This window comes from Pseudopodoces humilis, chromosome 15 (genome assembly GCF_049639895.1).
Source record: "Pseudopodoces humilis isolate 2021_Gansu_Grassland_sample_001 chromosome 15, ASM4963989v1, whole genome shotgun sequence".
NCBI classification, from domain to species: domain Eukaryota; kingdom Metazoa; phylum Chordata; class Aves; order Passeriformes; family Paridae; genus Pseudopodoces; species Pseudopodoces humilis.
In genome coordinates this window covers 2,468,936-2,492,431 of record NC_142214.1, presented here as the reverse complement: position 1 = coordinate 2,492,431, position 23,496 = coordinate 2,468,936, and the positions used below count along the sequence as shown (strand labels likewise).

Here is a 23,496-nt window from a genome sequence, read left to right as displayed (position 1 = left end):
TTATCAATCTAAACATGCACTGCCCAAATAGAGGACCAGAATATTTGAGACATTTAGATAATTTTGCTGTTGTTGCTAAAATAGGTTCTAATTCAAGCCTGGTGTTTTCCTTGCTGGGTTTGTTTTGTATTTTTATTTTTATTTTTTGTCCAGGAGATGTTTTCATTTGTTTGGGTCTGAGATAAATGTCTGTGCCCTGAGAATGAGCTGAACATTTGGTAACACCATGGGATGATATTTTGGTTGCTGTTGGGGGTGTCTGGAGAGTGGATTTGGGGAGCCCTGGGCTGGGTGTGCTCGAGACTCAGCCCCTGCTCCAGGACAAACTGGATTTTGATATAAATAATTCCCACCTTCAGCCCCACATTCACTGCAACTAAAGATTGCCCAAGCAGAAGGGAATGGTGTTCAGAGCTGAGGAACTCACCCTTTTTTACACTATACCTGATGTCTTTCATCATGGGCTTTCAAACTCCATTCTGGCTTCTATTTGTGTGTCCTCATCACTGTTATTCATGAGATCTTTAATATCAGTAACAAATACCTTATTGACCTGAACAAATAAATGTTTGGCTCTTGTAAATGATTTAGAATGCTTTAATACAGCTCCATTGTTTAAGAAGGGGTTTTGTAACATCTTCTGAGAAGCTGTTTATGGCACTTTGATCACATCAGTATCTGTTTAGGAGGTAAATCAGTGTTCCTCTTACAAACCAGTCATGCCAGTTTCTGTAATTTCATCACCACCAATTTCTGTCACTTGTTTTTTTATTTTTCCTGTCTTAAAATAGCAAATTCCCCTGAACTGGTGTTTTTTGGTTGCCTTGCTGGTGAACAACTGATAAATAAAAGGCTTTGCTGGCTTTCAAGCTACACATCTGATAGGGGGCATTGGAGAAAAGCTCAACTGACAATGTTAAACAACAACAAAATTTACTTGTTTTTCTAGCATCACTATTAAATCATAGTCCAAACTGTGTGTGAAAATGGAGAGGAACTTGTCTCAGTGTGTGAAAAATATTCTTCTCAAAGGCAAGTGGTTTCTAAACACCCTCCTACTGAAAGCATCTCAGGTTCTTCAGAGCCATGGTGCCAACCAAATGTAGGAACAAGAAAGTGGAATAAACCTTTTCCTCGTTCATTTAACCGTGTACCCAAACTAGGGCCTGTTGTGTCCAGTGACAAATTCTGTTTTCTCCTTGGTTTGAAGCCAATCTGATCAAACTGGGTTTGGAAATGGCTTCAAATGTGAAGTGAGGAAGGAAGGAAATGCTGTGAAGTGTAAAGTAATGGTGGAGATGTTAAAAACCCAGCATGAGTGTTTGGAAACAGAAATCCCCATTCATAATTATGGAGTTTAGTCTTTGATTTAGGAGATCTTGAGCTGTCAGACAGTCCCAGGCTATTGAACACAGCTCAGCTGAGCTGCCTTGTGCTGGTGTTTTATTTGTTGGGAAGGTCCTGGTAACTTGTGAATCATTCTGGTGGAGTTTGTGGGTGATTCATTAAAAACTGAGGGATGTTTTTTGCCCAAAGAGCTGTGATATCCCTTAGGGAGCCCGTGTGTGTTATCATGTTGACCTTATCAGCTCCAGGCCATAAAAAGTTTTGTTTTAAAATACAAGTGGCTGCTGGATGAAGTTCTTATGATAAAATTCTGTAGGGAGTATTTCACAGAAAAGAAATGAATGTTTCCTAAATAACCTAAATTTAATTCTCATTAGTACCTGAATGTGTTGTAAGGTACCACAGAGAGACACTGAAAATTGTATTTTAAAACTAAATCCCTTTTTCATAGGAAACAAAACATGAATAATATTTGTTTTCAAAGCATCAACATTAGCAACTCTGAAGTTCTGATACAAGTGCTTTGGGTTTTGCAGGTCAAAACTCTTTGGTCTGGTCTAATTCTTCTTTGTAGGCTGGTAATTTGATGTACACCCTGATAATGCAAAATAGTAAATCCTGCTCCATATGAATGATTTTATTGAGATTGATCACTCCAGACTGAGATCAGAAAATGTTTCAGTGTGTGCTACAAAGAGGAAGAGTAAAACAACACAAAGCTAGAAGCAGTTTTCCCCAGAACTGGTGGGCTGCTAGACTTAAGGATTAGAGTTGATGTATTAATTATTAATCACTTTATTTTGGGCTAATATTGCTCAGCAAGAATTTTATTCCTAATGCAGGCAATGCAGAAAGAGGAGTAGAGTGGTAGGAGGTGTTTGCTGACACTTCCACTCATTGAAATAGAAGCTGCATTTCTGGAAACAAAAAAAAAAATAAAATAAAAAAAAAAACAAACAACTTTTTCTTTGTGATTTATAGGAAGATGCTTAAAGTAATTCAGTTTGATAAGTACATGTTTCAGGAATGATTAAATGCTTAAAGAAGAAATGGAAATGTGCTTTAGGTTATTATATACAGGCTGGCAAATTGCTGGGTGATGCTTTCTGTCTCATTTCTTTCCCTTGCTCTGAAAAGTCAGAACTCAATAAATGATAAACAATGATAAACCCAAATAAATGATAAACAAATCTGAAAAGGAACTTTAACAAACAGCAGAAGCCTTTAAGGATCAGAGCATCTTCTTGGCCAGGCCCTGTTGCCTTTAGCATCTCTGCTGGAAAGAATTCATACCTGACAAAAGAGGCAATTGGTTTGCTGAATGACAACAAGAAATGCCACCACTGGAAGTAAACTGATGGCTCTATTCCTTATTCTCTTGGCAGGTCTTATTATTATGAACATTAAAGTAATCAGTTCCCTGTCACTTAACAAACCTTTCCTTCCCTTCCCTCAACTAGCCTGATTTCAGCTGCAAGCTGTATTATTTATGTGTTGTTTTTACTAATCCTTGCCAGCCTAAAACATTACAAGAACCTTGCAATCTAGGTAGAAATATGACCCATAATAAGCCTGAGGATGAAGTGACAATGCCAATAATCATTGCTGAAGGGATTTTTATAGCTTTGTAGTGCCCTAGGGGTCCTCCACTAATTTAAAGAAGACAACAAAGTGGATAATTCAGGGACCTTATTTTGGTAAAAGATTATTTTTCTACTGAAATCAATGTGAGGCAGATTTTTCTTTTCTCTTAACTATCTGCAAGAATTTAGGCCCCCTGTGGTGTCCTGGACTGTCTCTTCCTGCATGGCATCCTGTCAACATGCTGTTTGTCAAATGCACCCAACCTCAGACTGCTTTGTCTCCTTGTTCTCTCACTGGGATCGCTTAACTAAAACCACTAATTACAAAACAGCAACCAAATGATTCTAACTGGTCTTAAATTGCAAAAAAAACCTGTTGGAAGATATTGGACATAATAAAGCAAGCTGTCTCTTGGTGATTTTGTTTAGCCTTACTGGATGCCTGGAAAGCAATCCTGAATTTGCCAGGAGGATGCTGAAGGCGTGTCTGCATTTTAGCTCAGATCAAATGTTCTCCAATTCCTGTGCTCCCTTGTGTTTTGTGAAATGGTTTGGGAGCATCAAACTGGGTTTGTTGTCAGGTAAAATGAGATTAAGGATTCAGGGGGACACCAGTGTTTCATTGAAGAATTAGGACCAAACTGAATCTAAACAAGCTCTGAAAGATACAGGGCAAAGCCACTTGTGTTGGTCCCCAGCCCTCCCCTGTGCTCCAGCTGCAGATCCAGGCTCTCCTGGCATCTGAGCCTTCTGTGTTGATGCTGTGGTTTAAACTTTGTCCAGTCCAGTTGATTTCAAATACTCTGCTCAGTGAAACTTAACAACGTAAGAGACACAACTGACCTGGTCTTTCACTGTGGGTTTTGAACAGTCTGTCTTTATCTGGGTTGGGTCAGAGCAGTGGTTGAATTCCAGACAGTTATCCCCATGGCACACTGCTAAGGCTGTGCTTTTATTATTATTATTAGTAGTAGTATTTCTTTCGCACTTCTTTGGCACTTTAGGCAAGAGCTATTTACAGAAAAACCAACAAAAACAGCAAAAAAAAACCCCAAAAAAACCTAAAAATAAAGCTAGGAAAATCCTATAAAGAAATAAAGCTTGGTCAATCCCTCTGTGCTAACTTTCAGAAGAATCCTGAGGTAAATGGTGTAGCTGGCTTTGGCAGTTGGTGATTTACAGGAACATTAACTTTCAAGCTCAATTGGAGCCTCGGAGCTGTGCCTGGTGGAAAGCACATGTAGGTTGTGAGGAGTCACAGAGACAAGGGGTCATCTGCTCCATTAGAGGGAGAGAACCTTCCAAAATACCTGCAGCACTCAGGCATTAACAAAGTATTGCTCTTGAAATTCTTCATTCTTAGCAAAAGCAGCAGGTGTGATGCTGGAGACACCTGCAAAACCTATTTTTTAATTATTTTTTTTTGTGTTGTCGTGACAAATCATAATGAGATTGGTAATTTGGGAGATCTCCTGTTGCAAAATCAAATATAAAAACAAACAAAAAAACTGTGGGAGTCTTGGAAACTTTGGCAGCTTACTGTTAAAAATCATTTTCAAAATAGAGGTTGACCATTATGAAATTGTGTATGCTATGCAAGAGGTCTTCAGCAGAGTGGAAAACACTCTTCTAAGTTTAAATATCTCTTCATAAATATATCAGAGACTTTTTAAATTTTTAATTTAGAGTGAACTTTTTCTCTGAAGATGTTTTAACTACTTTTTTCTGATTGGATTGATAACTTCCAAGATGAGTGACTCCTGACATTTCCTCAGCTCCATCCCCTTTGCTTTTCCTTTCTTTCTACTGCAATCCATGTTTTGTACTTTGAGTGGAGGAATTTTTTTTTATCTTATCATTACTTTGACAATCTTTAAGGAGCTGAATAATTCTGTGTCAAATGAGAAGAGTCTAGTAGAGTGTGAGTGCATATTGTTAAATGTGTGTTTGCTATTGAATGAGCAATTTGCAAGATCTGTGGCACAAATTAGAGATACAGAACTGGAGCTATAGCATAAGCATTTACCATTTGCTGTAGTCTGTGTTGTATCTAGAACTGGCATAAAAAATTCATGTAACAGTTGTGACTGTAACTTTCTATAGTCTGAATTTGCCTTATTACTGCAAGTGTTTTCAGATATGTCTCTTCAGGAATTTAATCAAAGACACAAATTTGAAATCATCTGCTCTGGAAGTTCCTGTCTGACTAAAATAACTCCTGGACATGATCAGCAGGGCTGCACCTTACTGCTCTATTGATAACCTGGCTGTGTCTATTTAAGAGGGTTAAATCAACACTTGTTGAAATATTGATGTCTGAAATAAAACCTGCACTTGATATTGTTCAGGAGGGTTAGGGTATCTTTCATCTAGAGCATTACTGGTGTGCTAGATTAAATGTTTTGGTGTTAGGAGGTGTTAAGTCTGTTTCTCTGAATTCCTCATCCTACCACTTTAAAAAATTCACTTATCTTTTGATTTTCTATTTTTTTTTTCAAAACCAAAGATAAAAACACACACAGGATAATAATGCTTGTGTAGGGTGAGAATTATTTGATTAATTGATATCTCTGTAGTCTTTGTGCTTTGAAGAATTAATTTCTTAGTTGCATTTGAAAGAGCTGTAAAATTTTGTCAAGTATATTTTATCTTAAAAAAAAAAAAAAAAGCAAAAAACAATAATCCAAGACAGAGAAAAAAAAATAATGGGTTTATATACAGAAATTATCTGTTTTAGGACTGAGCAGTTAATGTTTCAGATGCTGTCTTTTACTCTGGCTGAGCATCCAGCTCAGGATAGTATGTATGTAAGTATTGTATGTATTTAAAATTAAATACCCTGCACAGCATTTACTGAGAGATTTGAGATGACTTTTTTTCCTTCAAGAAATAACAAAACTCAGGCTGGGGCTAATGCTTGTGGTACCAGGCATAATGTGGTGGATGCATCACGTGTAAGGGAGCACTTGCCTTTTCCCACAGTGATACTTGAATAAAAACAGTAATAGAAATGTCTCTACTTTGCCTTTTGAGAACCTTGTTGACCTCTCAAGTTTAAAATGCTCATATCTTTCTCTTATTAGCATCTGTTGGGAGAAATGAAGTGAAAAGATTGCTGCCTTATTCTACTTAACAGCCTATTTAAATTAAAATGGTGATGCACATGGGTGTATATTGTTCTAATTTGAGCTTTCAGCAATTTTTCCAAACAAAGCTGTTTTTCTGTTGAAAATGAAGGTGGATGCTATTTGTTTGTGAGGATGAATTAGCTCAGTGGCTAAAGCATATAAATAAAACCAGTAAAGAGGAAAAATGAACTTAAAAGCAGACCTGTAAGGAAACCTAACCTAGTCTGTGGCTTCCACCAGTCTGAGTCTCGGGAGTCTTTGTATTTTGGAGGCATCAGCAGGGGAGGGGGAAAGAGACAGACAGAAGAGAAATCCAGATCTTTATCTCTCAGCTTCTAAAATGTATTTACTGGAGCCGTTTATCCTGGCAGGCATCAGAAGTGCTTTCTGAAGGTTTCCAGGTGCTCTTGAAAGACTTGAGAGTTAAAATGTTGTATTAGCTTGGTAACTGCATAGTGTATTTCTTACTGGGAGGCTTTGGGAAGTTTCTCACTGGTTGCTCGAGCTGAAAACCCTGGAGATTGTTGCTTTCTGATCCAGTTGTGTTGTGAATTCTCCTCTCCAGTGCTCTGGATGGCTGTGACACAAGGGAGGTGAAAGCTGGCGTTGGATCCTCTGCTCTGAAAGGGATTGTAGGGAGCAGAGAGGGTGAGAGGAGCTCCAGGGTGCTGGGAGGGAGTTCTGGGGTGGGTCCCTCATGGGAAGGAAGGGCTGGGGAGATGTGAGTCCCTGATTTATCTCCCCAGCATCAATGCCATCCTCAGATTTGGGCTGGGATGTCTCCTCAGGTGTCAGGACAGTAACTGTGAGTGGATCCCACTCTCCTTATCTCCAGGGAACAGCGTGCAGTGGCATTCACTGGTGTAATTATTTCAGTACAGCCTCTAAGTTATAGCTTTAACACGTGGATGTTAAGTGTTTTACACAGCTGTAATTGCAAATCTATATAATTAGATGCAGAGTCTCTTCAAGATGCTGACCCCTGCCTAACGGCACAAACCAGTTTTTATTGATGGTGCTAATCCAGATGGCTGGTAATAGATAACTAAAAGGATGGGAGAGTGAGAGAAATGAAATAAACATCTGAACTTCAACTCTCACTGCAAGAAGGTTTTGTTTAGTAATTTAATCATTGGAGTTCAATAGAAGGCCTACTTGCTGTCCTTTATCTGGAGTGCTGAACAAGGTCTTCAGCTTCAAAATGAGGAAAAGCTGTGAGAAAAATACTCAAATGTGTTTTTAAAATAAGGGACCCACAACAAGCAATTTCTGAACAAAAAAAACAGGAACCAAATTTTCATTCTTTCTTCAAATAAAGATCCACCCACAAGGACTATTAGTGTCATGTCAATCATAAAGCATCTTTGCAGTTCTGCAATTAAGTTGTACCTATGGCATTTAAAGTTTGAGAGACTGGGGAAGGTTACTTAATTTAAACAAAAAATATCCAAAAAACAAAACCCCAAAAATTTTTTGGAGCTTTGAGATGTTGAAATTCACAATAGTTGTATAATTGAAATAGATGAAATTGTTTTTGTACAATTAAGAATTTTAGTATATTTCTTTTCTTATTAACTTTGAGATACTGCACTCTTCATTACCTAAGCTGGAGCACATATGTATATATGTATATATATAAATATAAAATTATAGAGTACAAAAGAGGGATAGATGTTAATTATAAGTAGTGGTTTTATTCATATACTAATAGTATAATAATTGATAAAATACTCATAAATTGATATGCAGACTGTATTATACCCTGTAGGAGAAAAAAAAAATAAACCATAGTCTTTTAAAAATTATTAATATTTTATGGTGTGCTGGCATCCAGTAGCAGCTGACATAACATCAATAAACAGCAGCACAGACATCTTTGCTTGTTTTGTGTTTCATGAAGATATTGGGCACAAACGATGAGCTTTGAGAGTTCCTTGGGAAAGTAGATCTGGGCTGAGAGGTTTGGGTTTGTTCCAACACAAACAGAACAGCAGGCTAGGGAATTTCAAAGAATTTCAGTGGGGTTGGAAGTATTCTTACTTTGTGACCACAGTTGTCACCGGGTATAGACAAAGCCATTTCCTGCTGGTGGGACATTCCTGCACATACCCGTTTGTGGTGAGCAAATTTATTCTGGCCAGAACAAGTCTCCTGGTGACAACTTCTATAAAGTGTGGTTGTCATGCTGCCAAATTCCACAGTGCAAGTTCCATGCAAATGGGAATGTACTCTGGGGTTTCTGAGAAAAAAATGGAAAAAAAAAAAAAAAAAGAGGATATTTACAGGTGTGGGATTTGATAGTATTGCTTTAAATTGGGAGGAATCTCACAAAAAAAGCCCCCTTTTATACAGCTTTTATAAAAAAGGCTTAAAAATCAGATTCCAGAAGATACTTTTCCTTGCACAAGACACTTTTTTCATGGGCTGGTGACTTCAACTGAATAGTTACATTTACATGAGAGAAACCTAAACATTCCTGATTGTGTGTAAGCTGTAATGGCAGCAAACCTGCAGCCTGGGAAAACGGGGTTAGAGAGGGAGGGAATGGATTTGCTGTGCTAGAGATACCTCATCTGGAAATGAGAATAGTGACCCTGACCCAGAGCTGAGTCTGTTCTCTCACGGAGTTCTGCACTGCAGGAAGGAGGAACGATTTCAGCTTTGGAAGAATCCCTGAAAACGCATTGTCAGTTTGGATTTATCCCCAGCAGCAGAGACTGGGGGGCTGTTAGTGGATTATAAATCCCTGGATTGTGGTTTTCCCTGGATCTGTGTGGAGCAGCTGTGGAGGGCAGCCAGGACCTGCCCCAGGGTGGAATCTTCTGCAATGCCTGTTTCCTCTGAGTTATGGAGCAGTTAATGATTCTGATGGAGAACCTGTCAGTAACTTTTAACTCTGGGTTCACAAGGCCAAGGTCAGCAGAGGTTTTTTTAGTCTCACTGAGATGATCTCTGTGCCAGGCGTGCCCTCTGGGCCAGTCTCAGGAATTCACGTTTGCAGCTCAGGAGTGTGTGCTGTGCCAGGGACGGGGTGTTTGTGGTTAACTTCTGCAGGTTTATTCGCACAGCACGGGCTGATAATGAAGGGGGTGATTTACGAATGCTGAGGGCAGGGTTAGGATGAACCTGTTGACATCTAAAAGCAGCAAAGAGCACGTTGAGCCTCAGGAAACCATAAAAGCTTTTTGCGCTAGTGAATGTGTGCTGTGCATTAGGGAGCTGACCTTAGCACCCCAGCACATTTAATTTTATCTTTCTTTTAAATTCTCTGAAACTCTTTATTTTTATTTTTTTTTTTTAACTTCATGTTAAAACTATTGCAACTTAGAGCTTTCTCTTATGAAACTTGTAGTTGGTTTCTCTGAGAGTCAAGCTAATGTTATTTATTTAGCACGTGGCATTGAATGCTGACCATCACACACCCCACAAGTGCAGGATGACACATCTCCTGCTCCTACCGAGTGGTTTTCTCCTTTAACTACTTGTGTTATTGCTGAGGCACAGCTTTCCAGGCCGTGTATCCTGCTGGGATGGCAGCTGTTGAGTGTTTCAGTGACTCCACAGGTTTTGCTGGTGCCGTGGTCGCGATCCCGTCGCGGTTTGGGCGTGGGCCGTGGTGAGAACCACGGAGCGCTGTGCCCTGCCCACGCCCGGCGGCTCTGTCCTCACCCAGGGTGATGGGAATGAGGGCACTGGAGCTCACACACGGTGACATCCTGGCACAGCCCTGTCAGCAGGAGCCCTGGGGGCTGCTCAGCCCTGGGGATGAGCCAGGGTTTGCCAGCTCACGTCCAAAGTGTGCGGACAAATGCAAATCCGCACCAACAAGGAGCGCTGTGTTGCTAAAACTGTAAAGTACACGAGAACTAACACGGGCAAATGTGAGCTGTTTGTGAAAAATGTGTTGGAAGCGCCATAGGGTGGAATTATCACTTATAAAGATCTCACTCCCACAGCCTAGAATAGCTTAAAGGTGCTGGAAAATAAGGTTCTGCACTTCTCTCTGGAGATCATGTCTATTTTGTCTTAATTATTATAGCTCTGAATATTGTTGCTCCTTAATGCCATGTTGTGAAATCCCTGATGTGCTCAGCACTCCAACCAACAGTGCACAAAATTAATCTTGAAAAAAACAACATAATAATTTAATTTAATCTCCCCACTTCTTCAACTGGAATTTTGTGAGCAGTCACTGTATCGCTTACTGGACCTACAAATACACCTGGGTGTCAGTACACAGATCCTCTACTTTTCGTTTTCTTCTAAGATGAGCAACACCATTTATTCTAATGTTTCTGTCAGAGAGATACATTTACCATATCTGTATCCATTGTCTTCCTACCTGATTCATTTCTGATCTACCTGAAGATGTGGTGATCTTTCCAGAATACAAAAACATCTCATATGAATTTATAGACTTGCTCCTAGAAGTCTGAGCAGCTCAGTCTTAATTATGGTCTGGATAGTTGAGGAACAGAAGCTACTCTCTTAAAAAATAGAGCTTTTTAACTGTATTTTTGCATGACTGATTCTGGTCATTAGTCAGTTGAGATCAAGTCCTAGGTACTGAGGGATTTTAGTTGTTCTGTGTGGTTTTTTTGAGTGTTTCTTTGGTTTTGTTTGTTTTGTTTCTTTGTTTTTTTTTCTTTTTCATGCTTTTTTTTTGTTTGTTTTTTCTGTTGTACTCTAATAGCAAGGCAAATGGAGCAAAGTGAAATAAATATTCCCAAAGTATGAGATGGAAAGGCATTTCCTAAGAGAAGTGCTCGCTGTGGTGGATGTCAGTCTGTGTGACAGAACTTTTGAGGAACTTCTTTGTGTGTAGCAGCAAAGTCTGAGTGTTTCAAGCATGTTCCAGCTCTGATGGAATGTGATGGCAGCGAGACTGGGAGGACTGAGGGGTCAATTGGCTCTGCCTGAACCCAGCTGTGATGGCAAATGCTTAATCCTAAATCAATCTTCATTGCCACGGAGAAATGCAAATAAAGGGTGATTACAGCTTTCCTCTTGCAGGCAAGAGGCGAGGCTGCAGAAAAGTTACAGGAGTCAAAGGATTGATTTGTTGTGGAGGATAGTTAGAGGAGACAGCAAATCAATTTACTGAAGCCAGAAGTTTGTGGGAGGGTCTGAGAGGACTTCTGGCTAGGGAGGACTAAGTTAAATGATGCCCCAAAGTAAAATGATATAGATAAAGGTGGACATTTGTGAAATGAAAGGAAGGGATGTGGAATTAAATGCAGATCTGAAGCAGCAAAGAGTCTGCTCTGGTGGTTGGGAATTTATGATAGAGGTAAATTAAAGGAGCCAATTGATGGCAGAGAATTGCTTGAAGAGGTTTCATAAACTGGAGATAGCGTCATAGGACTGAGAAAGTAAGGGAAAGGAAAAAATCAAATTCAAATGTATTTCTGGGAGGGAAATGCTACAATTTTTTAAAACTGGTCTGATTTCTGGTTGAGATATCATATTAAACTTTTGTAAGGCTTTACTGGAGCAGTATAATTTCCTTCAGAGCCATTTTAGCCTTTTATAATAAGATTCTTCCACACTGATTTTTGTCTGAAATCAACTTGTTTCTCTAAACCAAATATCAGTGAAATCTATAGAGTAGACCATTTCTTTAAAGCAAGGGTAAATGTAGGAAAACTGTGTAGAGAAGTAGGAAAGTTACTTCTACAGTAGTTTTTTGCCTGTTTTTTTAAATAATGTGATATATTTATATAATGTAATAGATTTAGAGACATAATCTGAATGGAAGTTGAAATATGAATTCTGTATTATTGGTATTTTGTCTATAAGTGTGTATTCTCTGTGTGATGAGTTGGGTACAAGGAGAGAGACAACTGAATTTGTAATGTGGTTCATTGATTTAAGAGTAGAAATATAATATGCAACTTTTCTATTTACTGCTTTTGTCCTTGCTAAGATTGTTTAAAAAGAGACTAAAAACTCACTGATGTAGCATATTTCCTTAAGAATTCCCATGAAAGAGAGATGCAAGTTTATGTAAAATTCCTCACTCTCAGGATTCAGGACAAGGCAGGATTAGGTCTGTTGTCTTGCAGTTGATGTTTATCATACATATTTAACACAGAAAATAATTTTGCATTTTTTATTTGATCTCCAGCTTTCCAGAAGTCTTCCTCCACCGCTGCTGATCTTTTGTCTCACATCAGTCGCGTGACACGTGCTCGTTTTGCTGTGTGTCATATTCAGGTGGTTTTGAGGGAACCCTTTCATGTCATTTCCTTTGTCATGTCATTTAGCACTTTCATTAATTATTTTAACTGTGATTTTTATATTTGCAGTGGTTAAATTTCCCTAGTACAATCAGTGTTTGTCTACAAAGGAGAACAAATGTCTTTTCATTCCCTGATTCACAAGGTTTGTCTTTTGGGCTCCTCAGTTAATACGTTAATCAGCAGTGTCTCTGAGCACCCACTGACTGAGCAGCAGTGACATTTTCCTTCTTCTCATTTTCCTTTTTATTCCAACTCTTTGTTTGCTCAAGAAACAAAATGTGCTGACAGTTGTAGGCTGTTGTCAGCACAGGTTCCTTGGGCTGGCCGATGGGAATCCTGCTGAGGGTTATTTGTGCCGCTGCTGCATCAGAGTTGGGCACGGGGATTTTGGAGGACATGAAAAGTTCATGATGTTGGGTTTTTGAGTTCCACTTCACTCATACTGAGCAGCTCTCAGCTCCAGAGAGCACAGCCAGCCTGTCTGCACTGCTCGTCCCTGCCTGGAAAATTCCATTTGGTTCAGTCAACACGTGTTACACGGCCTCTTCTTTCTTCCCAACTGCTCCCCTTGAGATAAACCTGCAGGAGGAAAGAAAGGAAAAACAGTATTTTTACCTTTGAATGCTGAGGGTTTTATATGTGTAGAGATCTATCATAACATCTTTACATCCTTGTAATAAAGGTATTTTATCCTTATTTACATTGTAATGGAAATGACAAGAATACTTAAAGGACTGTGGGACAAATCCTTATTTAGATTGTTCAAAACAAGCTTTGTTTGATTTCTCTCGGTGATTACGTTTCAATTCACACAAAATATAGAGATGTACTTGAATTTAGAAAATCCAATAGTCCGTAAAAATGAAGAGTACAGACCCAGAATATTTTGGGTTATTTTGTGGTGTTTGATGCTTTGGAGTTTTGGTTTGTTTTTTGTTTCTCCTGGGGTTTTTTTTCTTCATTGATCCTTGAGCCACTGTTGTCGCTAGAAAAGTCACTTGATGCAAGTTCAGATCTTTCATTTCAGTGAGTAATTTATGAGATGTTCAAACTGGAATAATAAAAAACAGAGCATAAGGTTTATGGGTCACTGTCATGAAAATTGTGGAAGTGTTTCATTTTCCTTGAGAAGAATTCCTGAAGAATTTACATGAGTGCATTTAGTGCTGAAATCCAGAGACAAGAGTGGGTTTTTTTTAATGGAATATATACATCATAGGTATTAGAGAAGATCATACAACACTTGCATAGAAATCTGTATAAGTGAAGTTATTCCCAGTCTGTTGCATCTGGGCAGAGTAACACTTTTATAAAAGTATTTAGTTTAATAAAAACAGCTAATATACCTGATTTCACTGCCATATGTTATTGCACCAAATGTGTGCTTAATCTAAGACAAGTAAGAATTCAACATAAACAGTTTAGAAATCCAGTGATGAGCACATTCTGTGGTTTTTGATTTCATATGTTCCAAATGTTTCTTTGCAGAGCTCTCATGTGAGATATGCAAACCCTTCACCTTGCATTAGAATGATGTCCTAATGATTTTTATCTCATTAACTCTTTCTAAAAGCTCAAATTATTCCTGGAATTTGTCATCTGGAGGAATGAAAGCAATTGCCCCTAATAAACAAATTGCCATTTTCCTAAACAAGTATAAGAGCTCAGGGTAACAAGCAGCAGTGACAATATTGACATTGTTTTCCTTAATCCATTAGGATGCATTATTTTCTGCAGAATAAACAAGAGGGTGATTTAAGGTGAGCTTTGATTCTTTAAATTCATTGTATGGCTTCATCTGCTGTGGGGGACACTCAGTGCTGGTCACCACGGGAGCAGTGACCTCTGCCTCTGCTGCCTGACCCTGCTCTGAGCACAGCTCTGGTCAGAGCAGGGACAAGATCACAGAGGAAACAGAGGTAGTTCTTGTTTTAAATATTTAACATTTAAATTTAAAATTTAACATTTAAAGCCAGCCCAGTATCTGAGCCAGGGAGTCTTGTAATGATATCTAGAATATAATGATAAGACATCTGTTCTATAGGAACTGCCCTGAATATCCCTGAGAGGGTCTATAAACCCTCCAAAGAACAGAGCCTCAAACTGAGAATGCCTCAGAGCCTGATTTGCACTCCTGTCCTGCCTCCATGCCCCAAGGACACAAATCTGCTGCAGTTATGGAGCCACTCACGAGCCTGGGAAATTGTGGCACTGCTGGACCTTGGCCTCAGTCTGTCAGGGCTTCCAAAATCTCTTTATTCAGTGCAGCTTCCCCAGCCTGCTGAGGCTTCTGATGAGTTTTATGTTCCCTCCCCTTGCAGAAAGGCAGCACAGCAGACACATTATATAGGGCAGCCAGAAAAATAATTTTGTAATGTTATTATTATGTTTAGCTGAAAAAAAAAACAATGGTTATAAATTTATTATTCTTCTTGAAATGGAATGACTATTCTCTTGACAGCAAACTACAAAACCTGTAGTTTTTGTAGCGAAACCTGTGACATCAAGGTAGAATTTTTCCTGTAACTTCAGAAGGGATTTCTAACAAAGAGTGAGGATGGGTTTGACATAACACAGGAGTATTGGGGGAAAATGTGGTGGGGCTTTGTGGGCATCTCTGATGGCATTTTCCCATTAAGAGAAAGAGAATATCTATTGCTTTTCTTGATGGGAGGCTGATTTGCAGAGCTGTCCAAGGGAAGGGAAGAAGCAGCAGCGAGGCTGACTGACACCAGTTCCTTGCTGGTGCAATACACATTTTAATGGATTTTACTAAAAAATATGGAGATTTTGGGCTCTATCCTGACCACATGTAAAGTTTCAAAAGATCTGTGTATTTTTCCCAGGCTGTGCTGCTCCAGCCCACAGACATTCTTGGCTTAAGTGGGCGATGGATCCTCCTTGCACGGATGTGCCTTGGAGCAGCTGGAGCCCCTCGGAGCTCGCTGACCCTGGGGACTCCCAGCTGCCTCCCCCTGCTCCTGCCTCTTTTACAAGTCACATTCTTTGCATCCACTCTGAATTCTGTGCCATAGGTTAGGATAGAGGCTGAATAATTTACTCAAAGTCATGATAAGGAGCAATAAAAGCATTCCCCAACATATTTCTTTATCTCTTGAGGGATTATTTATGGTCAGAGTGCCTGTTCTGGACACGCTCCTGCCACCTGAAGAACAATCTGACTTTTTATTTTACTTCATACACTCGGAGCTACAATATGTACTAGAAAAATCAAACATACTTTATAAGACGAATAGTCACAGCTGGGGATAAGGAATATAAATAGGATGACATCAAATGAAAAGAACTGATGATCCAACAAGGCTTCTATAGATCATGTTGTCTAATGTCAGGAGAATTGCAGATTAGTCTTGCTGCTCTTTATGACTAAGCCTATTTATCAACTTTCTGGAAAAATCTAATTTAAGGTGGCACATTTTCCTTAGCTCTGCCACACTTCAAAGCTTAAAGTGTGGAGGTTGGTCAGCCATTCTCCCCTGGCTGTAATCAGTGGGTGAGATTCCCATTCAGGCCTTTCTGCAGCATCCAGGTCCTCGCTACTCCTGGCTGGCTCTGATAATGTAATTTGGGTTTGTTTGATTGGTAAAAAAACTAGGAAGCCTTAGCTTTTAACAACTTTATCCAATTCAGACTTAATGTTCAGAGAGAAAGAGCAATTTAAATTGCAAATGTTCTTTATAAGAAGCTGGATTTCTGTAAAGTGTAACTTAGTCATGCCATAGAGAAAGAAGATGACAAGCCTAAAAAAAAAAAACAAAACCCCTCATTTGGACAAGGTGGATCCGGGCAGGGGCTCCACTGCTTTTCCTGAATAAACCCACAGAAAGAGAAACTATGTTTATGACAGGATATAACAAGAAATGTGAGTTTTAACAACTCTGGAGGAAAATATGCGGGAATATAAAATTTCGTAATTTTCCTACCGTGTACTACATTTTTAACACGATGCTTTATAACCCAGTCACAAAACGGATTTGTGTACATTTATATTCGTTCTTTAAAAGCTAAGTAGAGCTCAGGCAAGTAAAACAAGCTGTTTGATATTATGTTCTCTTCCCCCCCTTTCACTTGAAGTAAGAAAACCTTAGCATCTGATGTCACATTAGTTTTATATATGTAAATGCTTTCAAGCCAGAACATGTAGCGTAAGCATATTTTATCAGCTATTACCACTAAGATTTTTACATATATGAACTAAAAAAGCTCAGTGTTTGTGAAATTTGAAGTAATTTTTTCTCCTTGAGAATTATCTGAATTTGTGGGAAATCCTCCGTTCTTATATCAGAAAGCTTTTAACCGTGCATTGATTAGGAATTTCTTTATCATATTGGAAATCTGGGAAACTTGCTTGAGTTTATAAGCAATGATGTGCAAGATAAAACAGAAGGATAGTAGAGTTTCTGTTTGTAATTTAAATGTAATAAAATCAGTTGTGCAACAGTCTTCACTAGCATACTCTCACAGGCATTTTCCTTAGGCATTTCAAAATGCTGCTATTCTTACAGGAAGCTTTAGGATAAATCTGTTTAATTCCTGTTCATGACATTTTGAAAAAAAGCCAAGGACTGTGAATATCACACCTGTTTGCTTTTAAGTCAAAAGCTTTCATGTGCAGAAAATAATGTTTCAATTAAAAAAAAAAAAAAAAAGAGGTTATTTGACATTACTGCATTGAATTCAGAATTGTGTAGAGGAAAAGAAAATTAGAGAAATTTCAATAGGCTGCTGACTCAGAGCTGAATAGACTTCAGCATTTGCATCACCTGTTCAAAAAAATTGATAAGCCACAATTTTAGTATCAAATTCCTGTTTTTGCTTGCAGTATTGATGGTCTCAGTCTCTTGATTTTTTTGCAGTTTTACTACTGCTTTTTGCTGAACACCTGGATTTATTCTCTGTTGTTCCCACTTCAATTTTGTCATCGTGTGATGTCTAAACTCTCTAATTCTCTCTACTAGAATTTTAGTTGGGAAGATACTGAGAAAGATGGCAAATGCAAATAGCAGGTGGAGAGAATTTCTACATGAGTGTAGTGACTCTCCTTTGTGCTTTTCCACATGAACTGGATTTGATTTACAATTAAAAGAATATATATATATGTGCTTGTAAGATTAGTGAGCATTTTAATTTTTAATGCTTCATACACTATCTGACATATCCCTTGGGATTGGCAGGAAATCCTTTCTCCTTGCATAAAACCAACAAGATGCATTTACCCTAAAATTGCCCTCGAAATAGCTACTTTTTCTAGTAGTATTTAGAATAATTTCTCCCTAATGACATCTCCTTTGTGGTGCAACGCTTGAGCGTCGAATCCTGAAGTGCAGATTCGGGTTTTTTGCTTATGCTTGGGTTTCCTTACAGAACCATTAAGAAAAAGCTTTTGCCCAGTAAAGATTCACCATGTAGGGATGAATCTGGCTGCTGTATAAAGAGCATTGTTCTTCCGTGGATGACCTCCTTGTGCAGAATGATAGTTTTATCCTTCTCTACACCATTATGTTTGCTGTACAAAAATCCTGCTGTGCTACATCATAATAACATGTAATCTTCTTGCTCAGTTTAGCTGAGATTTAAGGAGCCGCTGTTCATGGAAGCAGTTTTCTAAAGTCTGATCTATAATTTACCAGAATCAACCAGGCAAAAGAGCAAGAGGCTTTATAAGAGGGATACAGCCTTTAAAACTCTTAAATGAAGATTAGTTTAAAGTTTCAAAATCCGGTACAGAACCATCTGGCAAATCTCATGTCAGGCTTTGTTAGACCTCTGAGCATTCCTGGTGTGCTCCACCCCGCACCCTGCCTTTGTCTTCCATCCCTCTGCCCTGCACCAGCTTTGGTTAGAGATGTATGGGAACAAAAGAGGGAAATGAGTAAGGAAAGGGCTGGTTTCCCTGCGGGAATAGCAGAACAGCTGTGGGTGTGCTGCACCTCTGGAAACCACATCCTAATGCTGGATGTGTGCTGGGTGATTTATTGCATCTCCCAAGAGGTACTTGCAAGGTAAAAGCTGCCTGTTGGCAGCACCATTAGAGACTTGCTGTGTTAAATTGTGGCTTTTCAGCCCAAGGAACGGCTGGGAGGATGTAGAACCACGTCACAGGGCATTTTGGTACTTTCAGAGATGGAGCTGCAGTTGATACAGCAAAACAAAACAGTGTGGAAGCTGTCAGTGCTGATTCCAGGTTGCTGTTTACTCTGGGAAGCTGATGGCTCGTCACTCCTAAGTTACATTTCAGGGCTGATCTCTCCACAAAGGGATTCTTATCTGTATATTTATTTGTATTTCTGTCCTTTGGCAAAAGGCAGACCTTTGTTTCTTGAACACAAAGCAAAAACCTTCCCATAGGAATGCTTATTGACATTTTAATTTCAGCTGTCCTATGGCTTTCTTTATATATAAATGCATGAATCTTGGTAACTCAGAATAGAATAATTTGTTTCAGCAATCTGTTGCATAAACTTATACTGTTATCACAAAAATGAACCCTTCTGTTCACCTTTCCCATGAAGGATCTCAGGAGGCTGGAGAAGAGGACTGCAGGAATCCAATTACCTGAAATCAACTTGGAAACAAGAGGGAGGCATTGTTAATAGAGATAATCTCCTCCTCAGGCTTACGGGGCTTCTCTGTCTCAGTGCAAAGACATTCTGCCTGGACAGTAAAATCAGCATACCTGATTTCCTGATTAAAATGTGCAACAGAAAAATAGCAAAGAATGCACTTCCCATCTAAAGTTGTAGCTTTTGGCAGACAGAAGCTGCCCCAAGCAGATAAACATTTGCAATCCCAACTATATTATGACAATGTAACATGGCTGATATACAACTTACCAAATGTCTTTTGCTGTTCACTTCCCAGATTTCACTTCAAGCCATAGAAGTTTTCAGCTTGAAAGATTGTTTCATACAGTATTTTTTGTATTTTTTTTTTTCCTTTGCTGCAAAGTGCAGGAGTGGGACACTTGGAGTCAGACAATTTTAATGCTGCTGTAGCAGTTTCCTAAGGCACCAGAGGAAAATGCATGGTATTATCTTGGAATTTCAGTCTGCTTTTGCTGCTCACAGTAATCAATAACCATTAGAATTACTGCTGGTAGTATCTGCCTAGATAATTCTCAGGCTTTTCCAGAAATCAGAATAGATAAAGCAAAGTTGTCATGTTGTAACTTTTTATTTTTCCTTTTTAACTCTAAGTCAAGATTTGCTTTGAAGAAAAGAAAAAAAAACTTGTCAGTAGAGAAGCAGGATGGGATGGAAGTAACATCTATCCAGCTGAACAAATCCAGGATTTAGTATTAGAATAAAACCTAATTGGTTTGAATTATCTCAGATGCACTGAAGACCTCCCCTCATGTTTCAGAGTGAGCACCACTCTGAAGCACCCAGATCCATCATTCCATTAAAGACAAAAATTATATCTGACTTAGAACACTGCCATAACCTTTAAAATCTGTTTTACAGTTCATTTTCTCTGGTAGGTTTTGGAAGCCTGGATATTACCTGCCAAGTTGTCATAAGTAATTATACGTTTGTTAACTTATTGCTCCTAATAAACAACAGGAAATATTCATGATGAGTTTCATTTTCCCCTTAAAAAAAATATTTAATAACTGCTTTGATTAAATATTAAAGCTTTCTTTTGCTGTTACAACCAGACAAGAAATTCCAAATATCAGTGAAATAGTTTGTGCACATTCTTTTTACAACCTGGTTGTGTTGCTGGACTTTATAGATTAAAACACCATTGATCAGGATAATTTCTAGGTGGTCAGGTAGAGACTGAGGGGGCTGGCTGTATGATGGCTCAGCAATCCAAAACTTTTTTCATATTGAAAATACCTGAAAACTGGACTTGATAGAGGTAGACAGGACTGCCTGGCCTTGGGGAACAGTTGAAATTATTGCATTCAAGAGATAAAGGAAATATTGGATTCAAGATATAAAGGAAACTTTTACAGCCAGCAAGATTTTGTGTGATTCCTTGTGTTTTGTTGTGCCTGTTCCACAGCAGGGACACAGCTTTTCGGGTAATTATCTAGAGCAAAACTTTTCTCCCCCAGCTCCAGCAGAGGAGGAGCTCTCAGGAGGAGTGGCAGGAGCAGGATCAGGTACTCCCCGTGCTCAGGGAACAGCACTTGGCTGTTACAGAAGTGACAGGTGGTTCTTCAAACGAGGAAAGAACCTCATTTGTTCCACCAGCCAGGCTTGCCTGCTAGAGAAACCCTACTCAGTGTGTCTACAAGGGCTGAGGGAGCTCTCATGGCACTCTGGAACCATCTCCAGGTTGAAATCACTCCGTCTTTTATCTCAGTATGAGCACAGTTCTCTTCTACGTGTGGAACTTAAATGTTCAACTGAGGAATTGGAGGGAATGTGAACAAAAGACTGTGGGGACAGTCTGGTGTTTCTTCAGAGGAACTGGGGAAGCTGCAGGAAGAGCAAAACAAGGGGATGAAGGCTTCCAAAAACTTGCCAGTTTTAGTAAGAGCTTCTTTATCTGTGCTGGAAGGAAGAAGCTCCTGGGAGGATTGTCTCTCATTACCACATGGTTCTGTTTAAAGGAGGAAAGAGCTTGTGGAAGGGCGCTGCTGGTGTGATCCATCAGCAGTGTGTGTGTGTTCCTCAGAGTGAGGAGCTTAGAGCAGGGACCACCACACCTGCACAGGTGCAGCTGCTGGGGAGGATTTGCCTCTTTGTAAGAGACACTTTGGGGTGTACGGTCTGAGACACAGCAGAGACCTCTATAGTCGAGTTAGGTGTTTGTAGTTTATTTCAGGGTGTGGGGGAGAGAGAGAGCCTGCTATGAACCAGCAGATAGAGCTCAAAGCAGGCTCAGAGAGAACAATACAAAAGGGGGTAAAATATGAATACGTGAGCTCAGGACTTAAGATTGCTAAGAGAGAGAGTAACAGAACAGAAGTGAGAGCTGGGAAAAAGAGAGCAAGCTCTCCTGTACAACTACTTATATAACCTATACCTTTGAATATTCTATTCCTTCACTAACCAATCTTTCTAAGTGTACTAATACAGTAACATTTGTGTGTGATCTATAGAAATCATTGTTTTTGCATATTTTTAGTTATCTCAGGGTCCTCCAGACCTTTCCTTATGAGGCTGGGGAGAGGGGTCTCAGCTTAGTTTTACTGGGGGACAGAATGTGTTCTGGCATACCAGACCAGTTTCTCTGAATTATTCAAACCGTGCTTTCATTTGTATTTCTTCCTTAGCCCTTCTGGCTAAAGAGTCATATTTATAATTTCTTTCTAATTCTACCTTCCCAACACCTCTTGTCCCTGCTGCAGGCAGTGGCTGGGTGCCAGCTGTCCCCTGTGTGCCCACAGCCCGCGTGGAACGCGTTTGTCCGCGCTGCAAAGTGAGCGGGGTCTGAAACGGGGAAATCAGAGAGCCACAAAGATGTGTGTGAGGAAAATCTGCATGGATAAAGGAGCTTGGTTTTGTCCTCCTTCCCTGTGCCCCAGGAGCAGCCTGCTGCCTGAGCAGAGGTTACCCTGCAATCTGCAGCTTTCACTCTTTCTCTCTGCTGCCCCTATTTCCTGGTGTTTTATCTACAGAGTGGGCTGGGAGAGTCGCTTTAGTTGCAGGGTAGGGGGAACTTCAGCAAGTAAATGGGGCCAGTCTAAATAAAATTCAGCATTAAGTTTGATTCTAATCCATGTCTAAATTTTAGAACGTGGTTTCCAGCGTTACTCAATCACTTTAAGTGCTGTTTCACCTAAATGCATCTGTTTTCCTTCTATAATCATACACTTGTTTATTCATTTTTCTCTTTGCTCTCTGAATGGACAAATGTTGCATAAAAAGCTGGTGTGAAATGCCAAGAAAAACTATTTCCCAAGAAATAATGTGATTTTTAACATCAGTTCCTGGCAGGCTGTCCCATGTGGAATTATTATGGTATCTTTAGCACCACAATTGACATGTTTAATAATTTTCATTGTGTGTTTGGGTCCCTTTGATGGCTGATGATTAAAGCAAGATTATAAGGTAGAATACATTTGCTTTTGAACACACAAAAAACACAACTTTCCCTTTCCAGATGCATTCATTTTAACTCTGTTTAGCATTCTCTAAATCTGTGGTTATTTATTTTTTCTTTTGAAATGCACTTATTGTTCTATTTCAAGAATGAATCGTATTCTATTGCTACCCCAAAATATAAGATAACAAAAAATGGTAAAAATTATTGCTTGTAATCTACTATTACAGGCAATCCAACCTGCCAAAACACAATTGCCATTTAATAAGGTGGTTTTTTTGAAAGAAGCCCTGTGAATACTCCATGAAAACTGAAGTCGCCCACAAATTCTGTATTTAAAAGACAGTGCTTCCTTTTAACCAGCCATAGTTTGTTGTAAATGACAAAAAAAATCCAATGGCATCTCTCTCCTTTTCTTTGTCAATCCTTGCAGTCTCCGTGGGCATTTAGATCACTCTGATGTGGGGCCTGGATAAATGTGGCATTTGCATTAGATATTGTCAAAGGCAGTGCTCAAAGGGGAGTAAATCAGAGATGTATTTCAGGAGGAGGAAAATCCTGGTACTACTTAAAAGCATTTCAGCAGAGGATTTTTTTATTTTTGTTCTTTTAGTCTTATGAATGCCACTGTTTCTGTTTTATGACAGAACAGAAATTTGGGGAGAAAGGAAATACGAGACTTGATTTCTTTACAACAATGTGTAAAATTTCCTCACTGGAAGCACCCATGGAGCAAATTCAAAAGTGCCAACATCATATTCAATGCTCAGTCCCAGTGACCAAAAATCTTACGCATTTCTGATTGCAGTAATTAGATTTTAATAAGTAATTGCAGGATGTTTGGTGTTTTTAAAAAAGAAAGTGTGAAGGATCAGAGGGCTTCTTCTTTGAAGAACAGTTTAATCTATTTGATCATATGGACTTCTGGTTTGGGGTGGCTGTTTTAAAACATCCCAGGTAGTGGGGAGTCAGGGAGACAGAAAACCTTTAACTGCTCAGTCTCCTGGCTCCAGCTCTGAAAATGAAGGAAAGACAAGGGCTCTCATCTGAAAACACGGCTCCACACCCAAATAATGCAACCTTTAAAAGTGTTTTCCATAAAATTCCTTTTTTGATTTCTCTATTTAAGCTACATTGAGCATAATACAGCCTGGGCAGGAAACAGCAGAGAAACCA

The 23,496-nt window shown here is 39.2% G+C and overlaps 1 protein-coding gene across 2 annotated transcripts in view; it reads left to right on the top strand.

Moving 5' to 3' along the window:
- Positions 1–23,496, top strand: part of PCDH11X (protocadherin 11 X-linked) — a 424,506-nt gene that overhangs the window by 172,495 nt on the left and 228,515 nt on the right. The window lies entirely within an intron of this gene.